General features: G+C 35.1%; 1 long non-coding RNA gene across 2 annotated transcripts in view; it reads left to right on the top strand.

Annotated features, from left to right (window-relative positions):
• The window catches only part of LOC147389169 (uncharacterized), a 31,740-nt gene extending 12,971 nt beyond the window's left edge, over positions 1–18,769 (top strand). The window contains exon 3 of one of the 2 annotated variants that reach the window (XR_015170490.1): positions 17,642–18,769. This is a non-coding gene — a long non-coding RNA (uncharacterized LOC147389169). The remainder of the gene's footprint in view (positions 1–17,641) is intronic. The other variant, XR_015170491.1, reaches the window with a different exon arrangement.
• The last annotated feature ends 1,788 nt before the right edge of the window (positions 18,770–20,557 follow it).

The raw sequence follows: 20,557 nt of genomic DNA, 5'->3' as shown, positions 1-20,557 counted from the left end.
AGAAGACTATTGCCAATCTTGTGCTTAAATGGATACAATATATTGTTTGGTATGCAAAATCTTTGGTCACTCTACATCCAAAGGTCAATGGCCTCATAAATTAGTTAAAAAGGGTTGGATACCTAAAATCTCCGGAGGGTCCCTCAAATAATGAGAAGATAAGTGAATTGGAGGAAAGAAGGCTAGCAAACTGTTTTAAGGAAGAAAAAAGTAAAAGAAGTAAATATCTCTCCATCTGTTTGTACAAATGCCTTAGTACTAGTGGTGTTCTCCTAGTTGTCGTGGATAAAATTGGGCATGTCAGCATAGCGGGAAGTGACTATGGGTCACTATAGGCTCTCCCATGTGTTTGAATAATAAATTGTAAATAGGTGATTGGAAAACATTAAGAATCAGGAGCTGAAATGCATGGTGATTATGCTTTCTACCCAGGTGTTGATCTGACCAAGCACACTTGTGTCGAGGAGGTTCTTTTTAAGGAAGGCTGACATGGCAGTCCAAGAAGAAAGGGGTCCAATAACTAGGTTTGTCTCGAGGGTAGAAGATGGAATTAAAATGAACAATATTTATGGGGTAGCGTTCGACAACCAACACAGAGCCAACGCCTTTGTCCTATATGGGTTAGAAGTTTTTGAATGGGCTGGTTTTTTGTGAGGATGATCTCTATGGTGAGGAGATCATCCTCATAAAAATCATCCTAATATGAAACTTCTAATCCCATCAAAAGTGGTTTAGAATTATGGACCGTCGAGTTTTTATTATTAATTTGTAAGCCACTTTTGATGGGGTTAGTAGTTTCAGATTGGCCTGAATTTAATTTTGTGAGGATGATCTCCTTGTAGAGATCATCCTCACAAAAAATCACAAGGAGATCATCCTCACAAAAAATCAGCTCAATCTGAAACTTTTAAGCCATGTAGGACAAAGTTTGGTTCCCAGCGTTGGTTGCCGAACGCGACCCATATTTATGAATCATGGACTATAAACTACCCAAAAAAGAAGGTATTACAGGTCCAAGAAGGCAACTCTCCTATTTTGGTGCAAGGAGAATATAAAGATATTTTATATTCTTTGCAAATCTATAATAACCTATAAAGTTAAATGAATCTTGAGGAAATACATGGGTTTTTTGCTGAAAATTGATGTATCAAATTTTTATAGGAACTTGAATTTGATCAAATCGTTGAAAACATAAGTTAGATTATTAGCATGCCTCAAATCGGATGCTAGAGCAAAATTCAACGAAGCCATTTAAAATTGGTAATCGTGGGAAATCAAGAATTTTCAAATGGTGGAATTTGGGGTGAAACTTACTACACTAGATAGAGCATGAAAAACGAATAAAAATGGAATATTCGCACGTGACATTCAAAGTTTTGTAACCTTCCAATGGAAAGCCTGAAATTGTAGTGTATACATCACATGTTGACTAAGGAGTGGTTGGGCCAATGTCATTTGGTAAACAACTCCACCTTTTCCCCCTATCTCTCCCCACATGTTTACACGTGACACCAAAACTAGTCAACTAACTAACCTTAGCTAACTTAATCCTAGTTAAGCTAATTAAAGTCAACTATCTATTGTTCACCCACCCAATATAAGCCATTCCAAACCTCGTTCTCAAAATTTTCTCTCTACAATTCAAGAAAATTGTTACCATATGGCACACTATACTCTTTGGCACTCTCCTTCAATTTTCAAGTTCACAAAAATATTCATACATACACACCCACCTCACAAATCCATTACTACCACCTCCATTGTAAGGCTAAGAGAAGCTTGGTTGGAGTTAATCATTAAGCAAGTAAGAAGAGGGATGGTAACACTACTTTTGGGAGCTCAAATCAAGTTAGAAGAAACATCAAGGATAAGAAATTTATAATTTCTCACAAGTAGTCATTATGTGTTACAAAATATTTTGAAATTGTTTATTTATATTCCAATGATAATCATGTATGTGTTAATTTTAAATTTGAAAGACAATGTAATAGAGGAGAGTGTGTCAAAGTGAAATTTTATATAGTTAGGGAGGAAATGAGATAATATTGTTAAAAAGGTTTATATTAGGTGGGTTAGTTATGGTTACTGGTCTTATGTTAGTTTAATTAGGATTAGGTTAACTAGGGTTAGTTAGTTAGTTAGCTAGTGTTGATGCCAAGTGTCAACTTTATGTGGGAGAGGTTTGGGGGGGGGGGGGGGTCAACATGTTGTTGACATGGTCAATTTTGTGCTTTATTTAATGGCATAATTTTTGCCTCAAAATTCCACTATTTGAAAAATATCGTTTTTTCACGATTTTCGATTTTTCATTGGGTCTGCCGATTTTTACTTGATTGTCTGATTTAACAATCTAAACCATGATTTTCTACGGTTTCAGAATCAATGTTGAAGTCAATTTGATCAAGTTCAATTTTCTTAAGAGATTTGAAAATTCGAACATCATATTTTTTTTTTCGAAAATCCCATGTATCTTCGTCATTCTTGTTAATTTTACAAGGCATTACAATTTACCAATTGAAACGTGGGGATTTGTAGTTGGAAAAATGGTTTTGATAATCCTTTCCTATTGTACCCTATTTATAAACGTGGTTGGATGAAACAAAGCTAACAATACTCAAGTTGGAAGATTGTGCGAGTGTGGTAGTTTGTCCACATTTCCAACACTAATTGTTCATATCCTAAGCATGTTTGATTGTGTTTCGCAATACTTTTTTTTATTGGATAAAGTGAGATTTTATAAATAAGAAGACAAGATTTACAAGATACAAATAGACATACCCTTAATTACAAAGATTGGTAACACAGGAAGACCAATGAAATACCCCTTAGTCAAGTACAATATAGTAGAACCCAAAGATGATGAGAATTTGACATTAGTATCTGTAACAAAATTACCATTGCTTGCTACATAGGACACCTCTCCATTAACCTATAATAGTTCTCATAATGTGATCAATTTTCCAAGGAAAATGACCAAGTACCCTATTACTACCTGTTTCGAATCAGATTCTAGCTATAACAATGCATTTCTCTTCAACTTTAAATGACTTCAAGCTCTTCAATAATGCTCTGAACTCCTTTATATTCCCTAAAGAACCAACTACTAACATATTTAAAGGCTGGGTTAAATTGAATGTGGTGGAGGAGTTCTAAGGGATGAGGATGGGAATCTTCTTCAGGTAGCTACTTGGTTATTTGGGGATTCTACAAATAACTTGGTGGAATGTAGAGCCTTATCCCAAACCTCGGGAAGGTTTTATCTTTCTAATAGAAAGGTTATCATTGAATTGGACTCTTTACTATTAGTTAATGGGCTCGATGGGGAAGTTTCTCTATGAGCTCTCAACCATTGGTTGTTTAGGATTCACAAGGTGCTAGCCAATCTTCTATGGACAATGCAGAATGTGTGGACTCTATGGCTGACTATCTAGCAAATTTTGGAGACATTAGTCCAAGTTCATCTTGCTTTAGTAGCTTTTCTAGCCTTCTTTTGATTACAAAAAAAAAAAAAAAAAAAATGTTTCCTCCTGTACAAAGTTACTCTGAGTCCCCCTCCCAAAGGTCCGGGATTACCTATACTTGAACAATCTATATTGAGCTTAAGTCAGTCTTTAAGTGGTTTTCTCCACATTATAGGCCTTCTTCTATTGCTAAATTATTGCCCAATGAAGGACTTGATCTTCTAGCATAGTTCTCTAACTATGTCATCTAATGAAGATGGATTGGCTTAATAATAGATTCTAATTCTTCCAGCCATCTGATTATTATTCCCTTTGCCAACTCAAATGAAGCTTTGGATTCTTCAAATACATCCGCATCACTCACCTTCCAAATAGTCCATTATACTAATCAGGAAGTTAGTTTTCCTCATATAGCACCTCAAGATTTTCCACCCAAGTTCAAATAAGCATGGAGGACATACAAAAATAAGTTGAAAGTATGGAAATCTTCCACCAGACATACCAACAAAGAAGTATGGAAGTCTTCAACTGGACACACCTGATGCAAAACTTTCCAATGAAATATCTTGATCTCAGTAGCCAATTTTGATTTCCAATTAATGCAATGCACCTTTCACTTTTTTCGGATTACCCATTCGTCTCTGACAGAATTCCATGTCCCTTTAGTTGAAAGAATTCTTGATGGAATAGAAGACCAAACTAGTTTAATTACCATATGTACCTTGGTTCAGTTTTCCAAATTTGCAATCCAGCAAACCATTTCGTTCCCAAAATATTCAATAAGCTTTGGTATTTTCCACCCACCTTTCTCCCATATACCTTGGTCAATTTATATCCTAAAAATCGATCAATCAAAGTGGGTGTATCATTCCACCTATGGAACATATCATAAACTGTGCTATTTTTTGCTAGGCAAGCAAGGTGGTTAGAACTTGGATGTCAATTTTAAAGTGCTTTCTACCAGATTTGAACCTAGGTCATGAGATCGACACTACACACACCTTTACCAACTTAACCAAGTTGGCATCTTCATAGCATAAAATTTCATATACTTATTCACAACAAATCTAAACTTCAAAATAGTATGCCATAGAGCTCCTGCCATTGCCCTCCATATTATTGTTCCACCTCTTGTTATGTTAGTCAACCAATTGTCCCCATTAATGGTGTGTTTCACTTTAATAAAATCACTCTAGAGACTCTTTTTAGATAGTAAACTCCAACATAATTCAAATAATTTCAGATTTGTGAATGTCAGCAAGCCCCAAGCCACCTTTGCATTTTGGTGAAGTAATCGATTTCCAATGTACTAGATCCTCTGATTACCCCCATCTCCTTCACCCCCAAAAAAATTTGCAAATTACTTTTGAAGTTGGGCCGAGACACTCTTGGGGATTGGAAGGATGGACAAAAGGTTTACGGGAATTCACTACGTGAAAATTGGAAATTTTGACAAGAAAATTCAATCGGCCAAGGTCCACGAATTTTAGAAATCGAATTTTGACAGCCCATGACTGTCGAAATTTTTTATGTTCCCCGATTCGACAGCTTAGAACCGTCGAATTTCTTCCATCCTCCATTAATTTCACGTTTTCGGCTCGTCAAAAAACAAAATCGGCAATGAAAAGTTTGACGCCTTGATCTGTCGAATTTTATGAAATTTGACAGCCTTGGGTCCTCAAATATGGCCTCTTTTCATGTTGTGATTTGAGGATGAAATATGGAATAGTATGGGCAACCCATCCCCTTCTGTGAGAAGCTTTTCTTTCAGATTTGTTATCTTCTTTGAAATGTGGGATAGAAGGGACAACCTGTTATCTTCTTTGAAATTGACACATACGCTCAAATTGCCACAATACATGTGTTCATCCAACCAATGGAAATATTCAAATGCCAACATTTAATAATGATTCCTTAATTAGTTTCATTGAAGCTATTTAAGGTGGTGCATCATTCACAAAGCTAGGCCGTGTGAGAGCCATGGTGGTGTAAACCAGGTTGGCGATTCAATGAATTTAGCAATTTGGTGTTTGTAGGCGGTTACTTTGAGGAACTTTTGTAGGATATGTATAAACCTTGATAGGCATTCCCATAAGCAAGGATATCATAGTTTCCTTCTAGATCTCTCAATACATTCATTACTTTATACACATGAAATATTAACAGATCATAATGTTCAATTAAAATTTCTTTAGATAACAAGTTCGTTTGATTAGCAAACACAATAAAAATAAAGATAACAAGTTATTTTTCTTACATTCTGGCCAAGTATTTGAGACTCAAATATCAAGATAACATGTTACTTTTGCTTACTTTCAGGCAAAGCACTTTAGACTCTAATATCACCTAAACATAATTTCAAACTTTGAACAAAGAGGTACGTAATTGTGTTGATGTATATATGCACATGCACATAGACGCAACTAACAATGATATGCTATGAATACCAAGAGGGGTCCTACTAATTGTGTTGATGATATACTTGTCGTACTTGTCTATATGTACACCTGCTTTTTTTTTAACATAGCAAGAAAGAGGAATATGTGGAGTGGAGTCAATGAACAAATGAAGCTTGTTAAAGACTCTGTTTATTATTCAAGCTTAAGCTGGGAGAGGAGTGAGACGATCAATCTAGGATGGAATTCATAACGTGAAAAAAGCCTATATTTGACGGACCAAGGCATCAATTTTTTTTTTACGAGTCGAAACCTTCAAATTATCGGAGGATGGGAGAAATTCGATAGCTCTAAGCTATCGAATATGGGGAACATTAAAATTTCAATGGCTATGCACCACTGAGATTTAGTTTCTAAAATTCGTGGGCCTTTGCTTGTTGAATTTTCTTGTCGAATTTTCCAATTTTCAAGTAGTGGAAGTCATTTGGGGTTGCTCATTTTCTTCATCGAAGTTCCAAGATCTCCATGGTCCTTGGGGGATTGACCCCTTAACTATGTTGGGTTGGTGTTTTGATTGGAGAGATGAGGATCATCCATCTCTTCCACTTCCAATTGACTTCCCATCTTTCTTTGGAGTTGGTTATGGTCTGCTTCTTTGGTGAGATTGAAGTTCATATTGCTATGTGAGTGAATATGGATCCATGGAAATCCTTTGCAGATATAGTAACAATGGATTATGCCACTAAGAAAGATGATGGCCTTGCTATCCGACATCCCTCTTCTAGTTTTGGTGAACCAACAATTCTCTTCAATGAACAGGGTGCTCAAGCTACAGGCTTGAAGCTATTCAAGTTTTCTCTAGTAGGTAAGTTTTTCAAGGAAGATGGGCTGAGAGAAGGTTTCGTCTAGGCATTGTGGTGACTCGTGAAGCTATAAATGGATGGAAAATAAAGGGTAGTTGTGATGCATTTAAGCATGTTCTGAATTTCTCATTATTGGAAAACTTGAAAACTTTTTGGATGAACTAAGGAATTGATATTGCTGGGTTGTTCATGTGAGTTTTCAAATGGTCTCTGTTAAATAGGCCTTCAAATAAAGACCTTTGTCATTCCATGGTGCATTTCATTCCAGGATCTTCCTTATTTTTTTTATGAGGATAAAAATCTTAAGTGGTAGGTGAAGTGCTCACAATAGATGAAGCTACAAGGAAGGGAACTAGGCTGAATGCAGTTAGAGTATGTGTCTTACTCTATCTTAGGATCTTAAGAGAACATGGATTGGGCTCGAAACCAATGGGTTTTGGCAACCTATTGATTATGTGTCATTGCTAGATTATTGCATTAATTCATGTTATAAAAAAGGCCGTAAAGCACCGACGTGCAAGATTAATCAAGTTGATATTGTTTTGGAGGAGTCCAATCCGGTTGTGATTAAGAAGAATAAAATTTGGAAGCCTAAAGGTTTACTTATTATAGAACCAGTTTACTCATTTAGGATGAAAGTTATTGTAGAAGGTAAATTTAAAGGAAAAGAGTTTGAAGCAAATCCAATTTCTGAAAGTGAGGAGGAAGAAGACAAATATGACATGGCCTTTGTTGCTGAACCACCGATCGATGTGGACTCTCCTATAAAATTGTCTGATTGTGAAGATTTTGTTGTTGAGGAAACAGTAAAATTCAATTTCTTTTTATTAGAAAAGGTAAACTTCTTATTATGGAGGAACCACATATTATTGGAGTGCGATTTTGGAGGCATTGAGACCACACATTCCCATTGGTTCAAGTGTATTGAAAGGCATCCCAACCTACATAATGTGGGTATTTTCGTTTCTTTGGGATGCCCATCAATACATGTGGACCTATGGAAATGTGGGGTCTTAATGAGTCTCCAAAATTGCACTCTTATTATTGATAAAGAAAATCAAGTATGATTTTAAAGACCACACCAAGGCCACATGGTCCCATTGGTCTGTGTGTGTATTAAAGGATATCCCAATGTGCATATTGTGGGTATTCTCATAATTTTGGCATGTTTTTCAATGCACATGGACAAATGAGAATGTGTGGTCTTAGTCTGGTGTGTTTCAGAAATGTTGGTCTCCAAAATTGCACTCAAGAAAATCTTCAAGAGAATCCTAATATGGATCTGAAAAGAAGAAACGATATTATCGAGGACAACTTTCCAGATGATGTGGATCAAGATGTGGCTGTTGATTCGGTGCTTCAAAAAGCAAGAATATAAGTTCTTATCCCACCTCTAAATGAAGTTGACCCAACTCACCCACAAGACTTTGAAAATCCTCATATATGAGATTGCACATCATATCATGATGGTAAGAAATTTAGTGGATGATTGAAAATGTAGGAGTTTTTGTGGTCTTCACTTGGAGCTCCTTTAATGACGAGATCTCTCTATCTAATTAGGTTAGACGTCAATTATTTTTACCATGAATGCCATTATTTAGAATTTTAGGGGTGTCCTGAACTCTTCATCCCAAGAAATATTAATGAAATTTAAAATAGAAAGTAATCAATCCTTACTTTATCACTCTATTGGAGCCAATGCCTAATAAACCAAATAATATCTTAAGTATTATTAATAAATTATAGTACGCATCTTTTAACAATGACACAAATAGTAATTGCGAATCAATCTTGGTATTTTGGCTTGGTCATTCGTCTAAACTTAAGATGTTAAAATTCCAAGCACAAGTCTACTTGTTGGAAGTATTAATTGATGACCATGTTGCAAAGGTTTATGTCGTCAAACGAGCATATTTTGTGGTTGATCGAAAAGAGATGGGGAAAATTTCTCAAGAGTTCTCGAACTCAGAAATATTGATGATTGTAGGTTATTCAACTCTATCATTGTTAAGCGGAGGGAGGGGGAGGAGGCCTACATCATAATCATTCGGTTATGGTGGAATTTGGTGGTTTTATTTCTTCCTTGGGGCTAGTTAATGTGGGTTTCGAGGGTAATAAATTTATATGGTTTAACAATAGGCATCAATCTATTCAGCTTTGGGAAAGATTGGATAAGGCCCTGGATTCCCCAAATTTGATTACTGTCTCAGGCAATCATGTGGTTAAGCATGTGCTTATGCTATGTTTAGATCATTTCCTTTGTTGATATATATTGAAAAGCCTCCCAGTAGCCCAAGGCAATTTAGATTTTTGTGTTGATTGACCAAATTTCTTAAAGATTGTTTAGAAATCTTGGGAGCCCAAGGCTTCTGAATCCCCACTTTTCAGATTTTTTATGAAAATGGAGAGATTGAAGAGGGATTTAAAGTAATGGAATTATTCAATTGTAGGGAACTTGCAAGGTTACCAAAAAAATCGTTGGTTAATCTTTGGGGTTTTCTAAAAACTTTTGAGAAAGCTTTAGTTCGAAAATTAAATGTGGAGTGGCCAATTATTCTTGCACAAATCTACCATAATTAGATGCATCCAAGTGGTGGGAGGGTATTGGGTTTCTCTGAAGGTTGGTTTCCAATTAAGTTTTAGTGTTCTATGTATGAGCTCTCCAAACATACTTGTACTTCATATATCCCTCGCATGCATTGATTTACCACTATGTTTGTTTTAGTTCATTCTGATGTACGGGAGCCTTCCCCTATTGCTACTTTTACTGATCATCGGTATTATGTTACATTTACCGATAACTATTCTCATTGTGCTTGGGTCTACTTGATGCAATATTGGTCTGAAATGCTTACTATTTTTGTTAACTTTCTTAAAATGATTCAGATTCAATACAATAGCACTGTTAAAGCTCTTCAATCTGATAATGGAGGTGAATATATTTCAGATGGGATTTGCTCTCACCTTCATAAACATGGTATATTTTACCAATTTACTCAAAGAACCGCTACTTTATGAACATTGTCTGTTACCTTCTTCGAGGCATGCATGTTCTTAAATTATATTGGAAAATGGCGGTTCTCACTGCGACTTTTCTTCTTAATCGTGTTCCGAGTCGTACCTTAAGGGGACAAGTGCCTCTTCATGTTTTTCGCCCTGATAACATATTTTTTCCAATTACACTTAAGAGTTTTTTGGTGTACTTGATTTATTCTGAACCGCACCCATTATCATACGAAATTAGATGATAAAACCACTAGGTGTGTTTTCTTAGGCTACTCATCCATATTAAAAGGGTATCTTTGTTATGACCCTATTTCTTATCGTGTCATTTATTCTATGGATGTCATTTTTTAAATGTTCCCTACTTTCATGTCACATTTTTTTTGCATGACTCTTCTTCTACTCTTCCTATAATGTTGTCTTCTCCGATCTTCGATCCAATTTCTTCAACACTTAAGCTTTACTCTCATTGCCCTCACCCCTTTTCAACCTTTCCAACCTCCTCCTTGAACTTAGGTATATTATCTCATACCCTTGCTCTTAGCCCAACTGTTTCTAACTCACTTACATATTGCACTTCACAAAGGTAAATGGTGGTGTGTTACTAATCATCCTATTGACCAATATGTTTCCTATCAAGGACTCTCTCCTTCTTATCAAGCCTACTTTGTCGTTATTACTTCTATTAGAATTTCCCAATCTATTTTAGAGGCTTTACGAGATCTTCAATGGACAATAGCCAAGATTAATGAGATTGATATTTTGTATAAGAATCATACCTAGAAGTTTGTTCCCTTTCCCTTTAGGGAGTGGATTGTTGGCTGTTAATGGGTTTTCAATGTCAAGTATATGGCAGATGGCACTGTTGATCAAGGCTTACCTAGTTACTAAGGGATTTACATAGACTCCAGAAAAGGATTTTAGCGCTACATTTGCTCATGTAGCTAAACTTTCTATTGTTTGCCTTCTTATCTCTTTAGTTGCATGTTACTCATGGCTTCTTCACCAACTCGATGTGAAAAAAGTTGTTTTGAATGGTGATCTAACTAAGGTTGTCTATATAAATCCCTTCCTAGATTTTATCTTCAAGAGGAGTATTCTAGAAAAGTATGTCGCCTTCTTAAAACTTTATATGACTTAAAACAGTCTCCAAGAGCTTGGTTTTAGTGTTTTTCTGAGTTTATTTTATCTATGGAGTTCTCTAAATGCCACTCAGATCATACTTGCTTTGTTTGTTGAAGATTAGATGGTTGTTGCACCATTGTTCTGATTTATGAGGATGATATTATCTTAGTTGGAGTTTATGCAAAGTGGATTGACAGGATAAAGATGTTATTAGGTTATGCGTTTGAGGTTAACGACTTCGGTTCTCTCAAATATTTCTTGAGGATAGAAGTGGCCCTCTTTTATTGTGGTATTTCGTTATCTTAGTGTAAATACACATTGGATATTCTTCAAGATACTGGTATGCTTCGTTGTCGTCTTACTTCTCCAGTGGATTAGAATCATCGTCTTCATGTTGAATCTGGTGATCTATTATCTGTCAGTCTTTTTATCAAAGACTAGTAGGTCGTCTGATCTATTTGATTAAAACTAGACTAGATTTTACCTTTGTGGTTAGTGTGATTAACCAGTTCATGCATGTTCCGCGCACTTCTTATCTTGATGTTATTTATCATAATCTTCGCTAGTTAAAGTCACGTCTTGGTCTTGGGTTATACTACTTGTCCACTACTTAACCTCCTTTGTCTTGCTTTACTAATGCTGATTATGTTGGTTATCTTACAGATAGGTGATCTACCTCTAGTTTTTGTACTTTTCATGGTTGTAATTTGATCTCGTGGAAAAGCAAGAAATAGAGTGTGATTTCCCATTCTTCTACTAAAGTTAAGTATCGTGTTATGGCCCTTGACACATGTGAGCTTATTTGGCTTAGATCTCTACTGACAGAGTTGGAGATTTCCCGTCTCTAATTCTTCCACCTTGTTTTGTGACAACAAATTTGTTATTATGCTTGCTTCTGACTCAATTCTTCATGAAAGAACCAAGTAGATAGAGGTTGATGATCACTTTCTCAAGGAGAAAGTTAGATCTGGTGCTCTTCAAACAATCTTTGTATCTTTTTCAAATTGACTTGTCGACATGCTTACGAAGTCTATTGATTCTTCTGTCACTAACTCTCATATTGTCAAACTAGGCTTAGTTGATATATTTTTTCCAATTTGAGGGGGAGTATTGGAAATAATGTAGTTTATTATGAGTTTTCTATTTATTTTTATGTAAGGACATTTATGTCCAGTCACACATTAGTTATTATAAATATTTGTCAAGCTCTCATTATGAGACTTGATAATTATCTTTTCTACAATAAGATAAGAGAAGTAATTAATATATTCTTATACATTTTGGGATCCTTGCCTACAATTTTTTATTTTGATGAACAAGGCTTGAATGTAATCCAGTGGTAAGTTTTGTTACTTAAGTAATTGCTACATGGTTGGCCATGATTGCCCTACTCAAAAACCTTGATGTAGTCAATCCTGTTCGAGATGGTCCCACCAAGATGAGGCTGCCCCGATTGACTTAAAAGCCATAAGCTTAACCTTCTTATCCTTTGAAATTTCCATGTATTTAAATAACCTTTCAACAATAAAAATCCAATCAAGGAAGTCTTCAATGTACAAAAATCCATTAAAGGTAAGAGTATCCACTTTAAGCCTATATTCAAATGATCACTCTTGTTGCCCATTCTTGTGAGGATGTTGGGGTGGGTTATCTGGTATTCATTAACATTTGTTCAACCTCCTCAAAATCATAGAAGAATTGATTTGTGGGTGGGGGAGAATGGCATCGTCTTTCATTGGATTCGCAATATGGGGGTAAGTGAGTCTATCATAGTCAAAATAGGATGTTTGGTGGTGGGAGGGATAGTATAGGGATCCAATTCATCTATGTAATCCATATATGGGATTGATATGGTTCTTGAGGGGTCATTAAAGTTGTCTAATGGGTTTTAACGGATATATGGAGGGTTAGGATTATAAGAAACATTTTGTGGGGTTGATATGTGGTTGTTGGAGGGTGAGGGATTTTATTTTGAGGGTATAAGAATGATGCAGTATGACTAGAAGTTGAAGGAGAGTGGTATGAGATGTGGGAATAGTAATATTTGGGCAATACAAAAATTAGGGGAAAGGTTCTTGTTTTGAGGGAGTTTGGCCTCTCTAGAAGAGCTTCTAGGGGTTGATTTATGAGGGGAATTGACGGAGGACTGGTGGGTATCATTGTGGTTTACATCTCCAAAGTTTTTCTTACCTTTTTGATTCTCAATGGTGTTGATAACTATGCGTTGAACATGTGATTCCAATATAGCCATAATTTTATCGGTGATTCTTTTTTCAAACTTCTACAATTTGGCTTCCAATTGGGTTTTTAGATAAAATTTTGTGAAAAAATACCTTTAACAACCATCTTTTGTGGATAATAGTAAGTAAGAGCTATGATATACCTGACGTAACGGAAGCGTGCAAATCAATAGATTTGAAAGGAATTATGAGATTGTATTTAATGGAACACAAAAAATCAATTTGAATCAATAGACTAAAAGCAATAGTCTTGAAGAAAATAAAGCATAAAACTAAAAAGTAATTAACAGAGAAATCTTGGAAATCTTCATTTGGAAATCATTGAATTTCGTTTCTGGAACTCCTTATATATATAACTCTAGCATAACAACTTAGAAATATTCTATAATATTTAAATGTAACTTTCTAATCTATTTATAATGTAATACTAGCTTTGAAATCTATTATAATTCAATTGGATACTTCTAAGCACTTCCAGTTATAGCCTATAGAATAAAAATGAATATAAACAAAAATAGGGACGAACAGGTAATAGTACTACTAACGTAATTAGAAAATAAAAACAAATCCTAATAGAATTAGGAAACTAGTTAGAATTGTATATATTCTACATCATAAGCATTTAATTGAAATACTTTAGCTGGGGGTAGCACCCATCAAAAAAAAAAAAAAAATTCATCAACAACTAGGATTGAGATGCCAGGATAGCTAAACACTACGTGAAAATTGGGAAAATTTGACAGGTCAAGGCCCACGAATTTTAAAAATCCAATTTCTATGGTCTAAGGGGCCTAAGGCTGTTGAATTTTTTTTGGTCCCCAAATTCGACAGTTAGAGCTGTCGAATTTCTCCCATCCTCCATTAATTTGACAGTTTCTGCCTGGAGAAAAAGAAAATTGACAATGAAAATTTTGACGCCTTTGTTGAATATGGGCTTCTTTTACGTTGTGAAACCATTTGCTACATTATATTCCTTTCCCTATAAATGGGGTTGATTGACCAATTAGCATACTTTTATTGTTGGTTTATGGCCCTAACTTGAGTCTTTTGAGGCTATCTTGTAATCGGGGTGTAGGGCCGTATGTGTCCGTACAACTTCTCAGGGCATTTTCGTAATAAAAAAATGCATGTGTTTGCCTTAGGATGCTACATATATTCCAAGTTTAGAAGTCCTAAAAGTTGTATTTGTATTTTCGCAGTTTTCATCAATAAAGAATTATCATCGCCGCCCATGGACGTGAGCAATTTTGCCAAACCACGTAAATCTTGTGTTCTTTGTGTTCTTTGTTTTATGTGTTCTAATCTTCGTAGTTTATCAATCTTGATTGGTCGAAGGGAGCTTTTACACAATACTAATCAATCCAAACCACTTATATATAAAACTTGATTCCCCCTTCATGGATGGATTCCTCCTTCTATAACATTTAAAAGAAGTAAAGAGTTTGACTCTAGAATAATGTTTATGTCTTCAAACTTAAAATTTTGAAGATATCCTGAAAAAGCCTAGAACTCACCCATTGTATTCATCAACTAACCCAAGAAAGTGCCAGACAGCCATAAAAAATTTTCCGCTTTCACACCTTATAATGCATCCACTCTTAGGCTTTCGTGGATTTCCCATACTCGAGCCATCCAAATTTATATTTCTCCAAGAATGTACCAGTTTTTTCCAATAAATACATAATATCACTGATCTCCTCAATGGCTCTGCATTTGTATAGATCCATATTTGGCAAGATAATAGATTCTAGAGCCTTCACTCTTGATTTTGGAATAGCTTTACCATTATGCTCCCGAATCCATCAAAAACTATTTTTGACCACAAGAGATGATAGAACCTAGCAGCAATCTTTTGAAGAAAGCTTTATTACTAGATATCCATATTTCCCATAAAGAAACATGCCTTGAGAAGTAGACCAACCATACAGCAACCATTTTCATTGCTCCAAGCTAGTAACCAAGTTACCAAGATAGCGAGAAATTCCTAGGAATAATTTCCTCAAATGCCACAAGTATAGAGGTCCCTGTACTAATTGAGAAAATTGGCATTTGAAAAATAAATGATATTGTCTCCACCACTTTTGAGCAAGAGACTCCTAGATTCCATATGAGAATGTCTCTTCATACGAACTGAATCTACCAGGCATGCTTGGCGTAGAATTCTCCCAGCGAGAACTTCATCTTTGTTGGAACATAAGAGTTCCGTGCAAACTACCACTTTCTGTTTAGTTTGCCATGCCCGTGGATGGAATTCCATACATTTTTAATCGAAAAAAGCTCTTGAACTGTTGGATTAGCTGCGAAACAGTCCTCTCACCCATCCCAAATGATGGGGGATTATCACTTAAAAATTTACCAATGTCTTGACCAAGCTCCTGGGTTATTTTCTCAATGTCCTAATCTCCATTCCGAAAGACATCTTTGATCTTGACATCAAAGAGCATATTTAGAAAACTCTCGCTCATCAATAATCTGCCACCAAGCAAATTTTCACTCAATATCCAGGTATTACTATTGACTCAAATAATATGTTTTGATTTGGACATAGTATGCTTCATCATCCCGGCTATTTTAAGTCTAGATTATTTAACCGCACCTAACTGGAGCATGCATTCATCCCCAACCTTCCATTAGGAACATTTTTTTCAGCAAAAAATGGCTCCAAAGGTTATCCTCTTTTCTAATTCTCCTACAGAGATTAGTCATGCAAGATTTGTGAATATTGCCTCACAAATGGGCTTTCTTTCCATCATTTACATCACCCGAAAGGATTTTAGCAAAATGTCTCACAATAACTTCAGTAACCATATCTAGGGAATAGGAAGGATTGATAGAAAATAAATTGGCATAGAAGAGAGGACATGTTTTAGCAAAGTTAATCTACCCCTTCAGAGAGACCTCTTGCCAATTTTTCTAACCTGATTTTCACAGCTCTGATTAGGCACCCGTTTAGGGAAAAGACAAATGCCCAAATAAGTAGATGGAAGCTTACCATCCATAAAGTCCTAGATATCCCAAACCTATTGAATAGCTCATTCATTTGTAAGTTTGCCCATAAAAATTTACCTTTTTTCTAGTTGCTACATTCCTGAAGCCATTTCATAAGTTGAAAGGAATCTCCTTAGATTGTGAAGGGATCACATAGTAGCTTTTGAGAAAATAAATCGGTCATCACCAAAGAGAAGGTGCATGGGATGGAATTCGGCTTCATCTGGAGCCAGAATAGGATTTTATTTTGGTTCACTGAAAACTTCTTCGACAATGACAAATAGATCTGGGGACAATGGATCTCCTCACTACAGACCACAATAGGGATGGAAAATTGGAAATTTAATTCTGCATGTGTTCTCAGGATAATAAAACTTTGCCACTGAAACAGTGTTAAATCTATTTACTAAGAGAAGAGTGTCATTTTCAGGTTTGATATTTTTTGGATTTCTTGTTTTGTTTGTGTGTTAGGAGGCAAGGTATTTCTTCAGGTGCTGTTTATACATCTAAGATAGTCATTAAAGATGGTTGTGATGGAGAAAATAGAAAGCCCTTTATGGGTTTGCAATCATTTGGTGGGTTTACATCATTGGTTAAAAATGTTAGCGACCCAATTTTTTTGAGGAAACGTTTAGGGACACCTCTACAATGTTGGACAACAGGTGAGCTACTAGCTCATCCTCAAGGCACAAATGAAAACAGGCATCTTTCCAAGTGGAGGTGTAGGGAGGCTAGTGGATTTGTTATTGTCTTGCCTTCTAGATAATTAATTGATGAGGTCTTCAGTAATAGAGTTGCTAACCTTTGAATGTGATTTTTATTTATTTATTTATTTTGTTGGCCGTAAAGGTAATAAAGTTGCTGATTAGAGTTGTACCCCTAATTATCCCTCCTAAATGATTTCTTATTTACTTTTTGGACCATGCCACATAACATCCATATGGTAAATGTTTCTTCCTCTATCAAGAATATCTACCGATTGAAATGTAGGGATTTGTACTTGCAAACATGTCTCAGAGAAACCTTCTATATTATACTATATTTTTTAGCTCGATATAAATGTGGGTTGGATGAAATGAAGCTTATATTCCAAGTTCAATGATCATGCAAATATGGTAGTTTGTGCACAATATTACCCGCATTAATCGATGATAGTCTAATTCCCACTTACTTTGCTAACGCAACTTTGAGCGGACAATTATGTGGCAACAGGTTATATGTCTAGACATGTCTGATTATGTTTTACTGTATGTGTACATGTATTCTTCGAACCAACAGAAATATTTTGTGCCAAAATGTTATAATCATGGCCAAGTTTCATTTAATCGGTTGAAGTAGGCGTGTTATTCATGAAGCTAAGCTAACAGATTAGATACTTTATGATTTAACATAACTTGGTAACCCAGTGGACCTCAAAAACTTCAGGGTCATTTCCAGAAAGTCACCAATTTGTGTTTTAGCCTGCACTATAGAAATTAATTGGGTTCAGCCAGAACCAGTCAATCGTGTCAATGCCTTCGCCTAGAGAAATAACAGTTTATATTTGCTTATTTTGGCCATCACAGGCTGATCTATTCCTGCTCATCCAAGTAAGCCGTTTGGTGTTCTCAGCGAGTGCCTGGTAAAATCCCCCAATTGTCTCTTTGAATTTCCTATTCAAGCAGTACATCACTATTTTTTTTCCATTGTTTCTAGCAATTAGATTATGATTTGCATGTTATATTCTGCCATAATTTGTCAATATTCTAATGTTAATCAAGTTATCTTACGTGTCTTTTTTGGAATTATGGAATTTTATCTATCTTATTTAATTTTATTTTGGGGGTAAACTAATCTCTCTCTCTCTCTCTCTCTTTCCTTATATTTGATTTATAATTTCTTTGCTTAGAAAAAAATCACTCATATTTGATTCCTAGACATTAAAACTAGGCGGCAAGTCTAGTCTTGACCCAATGACCATATACAAAGAAATATATTCATCACAGCCAAAATATAATACCCATAGGTCGTGAATCTGATACCCAACACACAATGTGAAAAAAATCTATATTTGACAGCTTAAGGCCATCCAATTTCATAAAATTCGACGGACCAAGGCATCAAATTTTTTATTGTCAAATAATTTTTTCAATGGACCGAAGCTGTCAAATTAATGGAGGATGGCAGAAATGTGATGGTTCTAAGCCGTCAAATTAGGGAACATGAAAATTTTCAACAGTCAAGGACTGTCAAAATTCAATTTCTAAAATTTGTGGGCTTTGCCCCGTCAAATTCTCGTGTCAAAATTTTTAGTTTTTGCAAAGTGATATGAGCATTAATTTCTCAAGGGCAACCCACGAGGATGCACCCTAACGGCCCTACGGGCACACCCTCACTTACTTAGTGCATGTGATGTGTAGGCATTGCACTTGCACATGCCCCAGGATTAGTACTTGGACAGGACAAGACCATGGTCTATGGATTAGGCAAAGTTCAAATACGGGCCTAGTCCGCTGTTTATCCGGATACCTGGTTATAAATTAAAAAAATATATATCAAAATCAAAATCAAAATCAAAATTTGAAGTTTAAACTAGAGAATGGATATCATTTTGAAAATAGATTTAAATAACTATTGATTTTAATAATTTTTGAAAAGTGCAAATCCTCTAAATAACCTTGTTATTAATACAAACAATGACTTTAAATAAATAAGACAGCCCAATGAAAAAATACATTTGATTTGAAATAATAAGAAGGATTCTAGATATTATGCAAAACCATGATCATAACTACATTATTATTATCATTATTGGAGAAGACAAACTTATTCCCGCTTCCTCAAAGGCGTCCAAGGGGAAGCATGTACAGATTTTGAAAATATATGGTCAGATCTGCATGTTAAGTTTTAAGTGTATCTAATTTAGCATCTATGTTCCCAAGGTTTGACTTAGATCAGCTTTAACCTGATAATCCATTTTTAATTAGATGGTCCCGCCCCTTGATAAGTAATGGTCCCCCTACGCCAACCCTATAAAATTTCTAATTTATTTATCGGATCCAATCAAGCAATGATAAAATTCCGAGCCTCACTAACGCCACTTCTTTCAATAAGAAAGGTGATATATTTGATGCTTTTAGAATATTTTAGTAATTTTGCAAATTACAATATTTTATAAATTTTTTGTCCATAGCATCATTTAAAAAAAATACTAAAGTTGGTACCAGACAGAGAAATGTGCAGAACGACATGTGTGAATCAATGTGATTTTTTAATGTCATTCCAGTACGATTAGAAATAAAACAGGGACAATGCCTCTATGAAGAACTCTTTATTAAGAATATGTACCGAATAGTCCTCTAATAAAGAATGCAGATCATTTATTAATTAATAAAATACTAATATTAATCGTTTAAGGATCTTTTGGAAGGGAAAATACCCTTTTAAACAACTTTACAAAATGGTTTGATCTAAAAATATATTGAATCAAATAAAAAACTTGACCAATTTATTTTATTATTAATATTTCTGTAATAAATAAAAATAATTATTTTTATTTATTAAAAATTATTCATAAATTTAATATAATTTTATTTTCATTTGAGTCAACTTGCTAATTTTTTAGTGGAATCAATTTGATGGACATTCAAGTCAAATTTTAAAATTATGTTTTAAATATTTTAAATTATTTATATATTTATTAAATCTAATATATATATATATATGGGTCCCGTTCAACACCCTAAGCTTTACCACACACTTTAACAAACGTGTTTTGTCTTACATGGGTTAGAAGTTTTGGAATGGGCTGATTTTTGGTGAGGATGATCTCTATGATGAGGAGATCACCCTCACCAAAAATCAGCTCATTCCAAAACTTCTAACCCCATCAAAAATGGTTTATAAAAAATGGACGGTCCACAATTTTTCAACGTGTAAACATGGGGCTAAACATTTTGGAATGAGCTGATTTTTGGGGAGGATGATCTTCTAATCATAGAGATCATCCTCACCAAAAATCAGCCCATTCCAAAACTTCTAACCCATGTAGGACAAAAAACGTTTGTTAAAGTGTGTGGTAAAACTTAGGGTGCTGAACATTTCCCTATATATATATGTATGTATGGGTCCCGTTCAATACCAAACATTTTGGCCAACATTTTAGCCAATCATTTTTGTCCTACATGGGTTAGAAGTTTTGGAATGGGCTGATTTTTGGTGAGAATGATCTCCTTAGTGGGCTAAAAGTTTTGGAATTAACTGATTTTTGGTGATGATGATCTCTATTTTTGGTGAGGATGATCTCCTTAGTGTAGAGATCATCCTCACCAAAAATCAGCCCATTCCAAAACTTCTAGCCCATGTTTACAAGTTGAAAAATCGTGGACCATCCATTTTTTGTAAACCATTTTTGATGGGGTTCAAAGTTTTGAAATGGGCTGATTTTTTGTGATGATGATTTCTGTAGACACCCCAATTTGAACGGGCCCACACTCGAAAGA

Source organism: Akebia trifoliata, chromosome 12 (assembly GCF_017979445.1).
Source record: "Akebia trifoliata isolate Shusen 1 chromosome 12, ASM1797944v1, whole genome shotgun sequence".
Classification (NCBI taxonomy): Eukaryota; Viridiplantae; Streptophyta; class Magnoliopsida; order Ranunculales; family Lardizabalaceae; genus Akebia; species Akebia trifoliata.
Note: the sequence above shows the minus strand (reverse complement) of the source record. Positions and strands in the feature narration are given on the sequence as shown.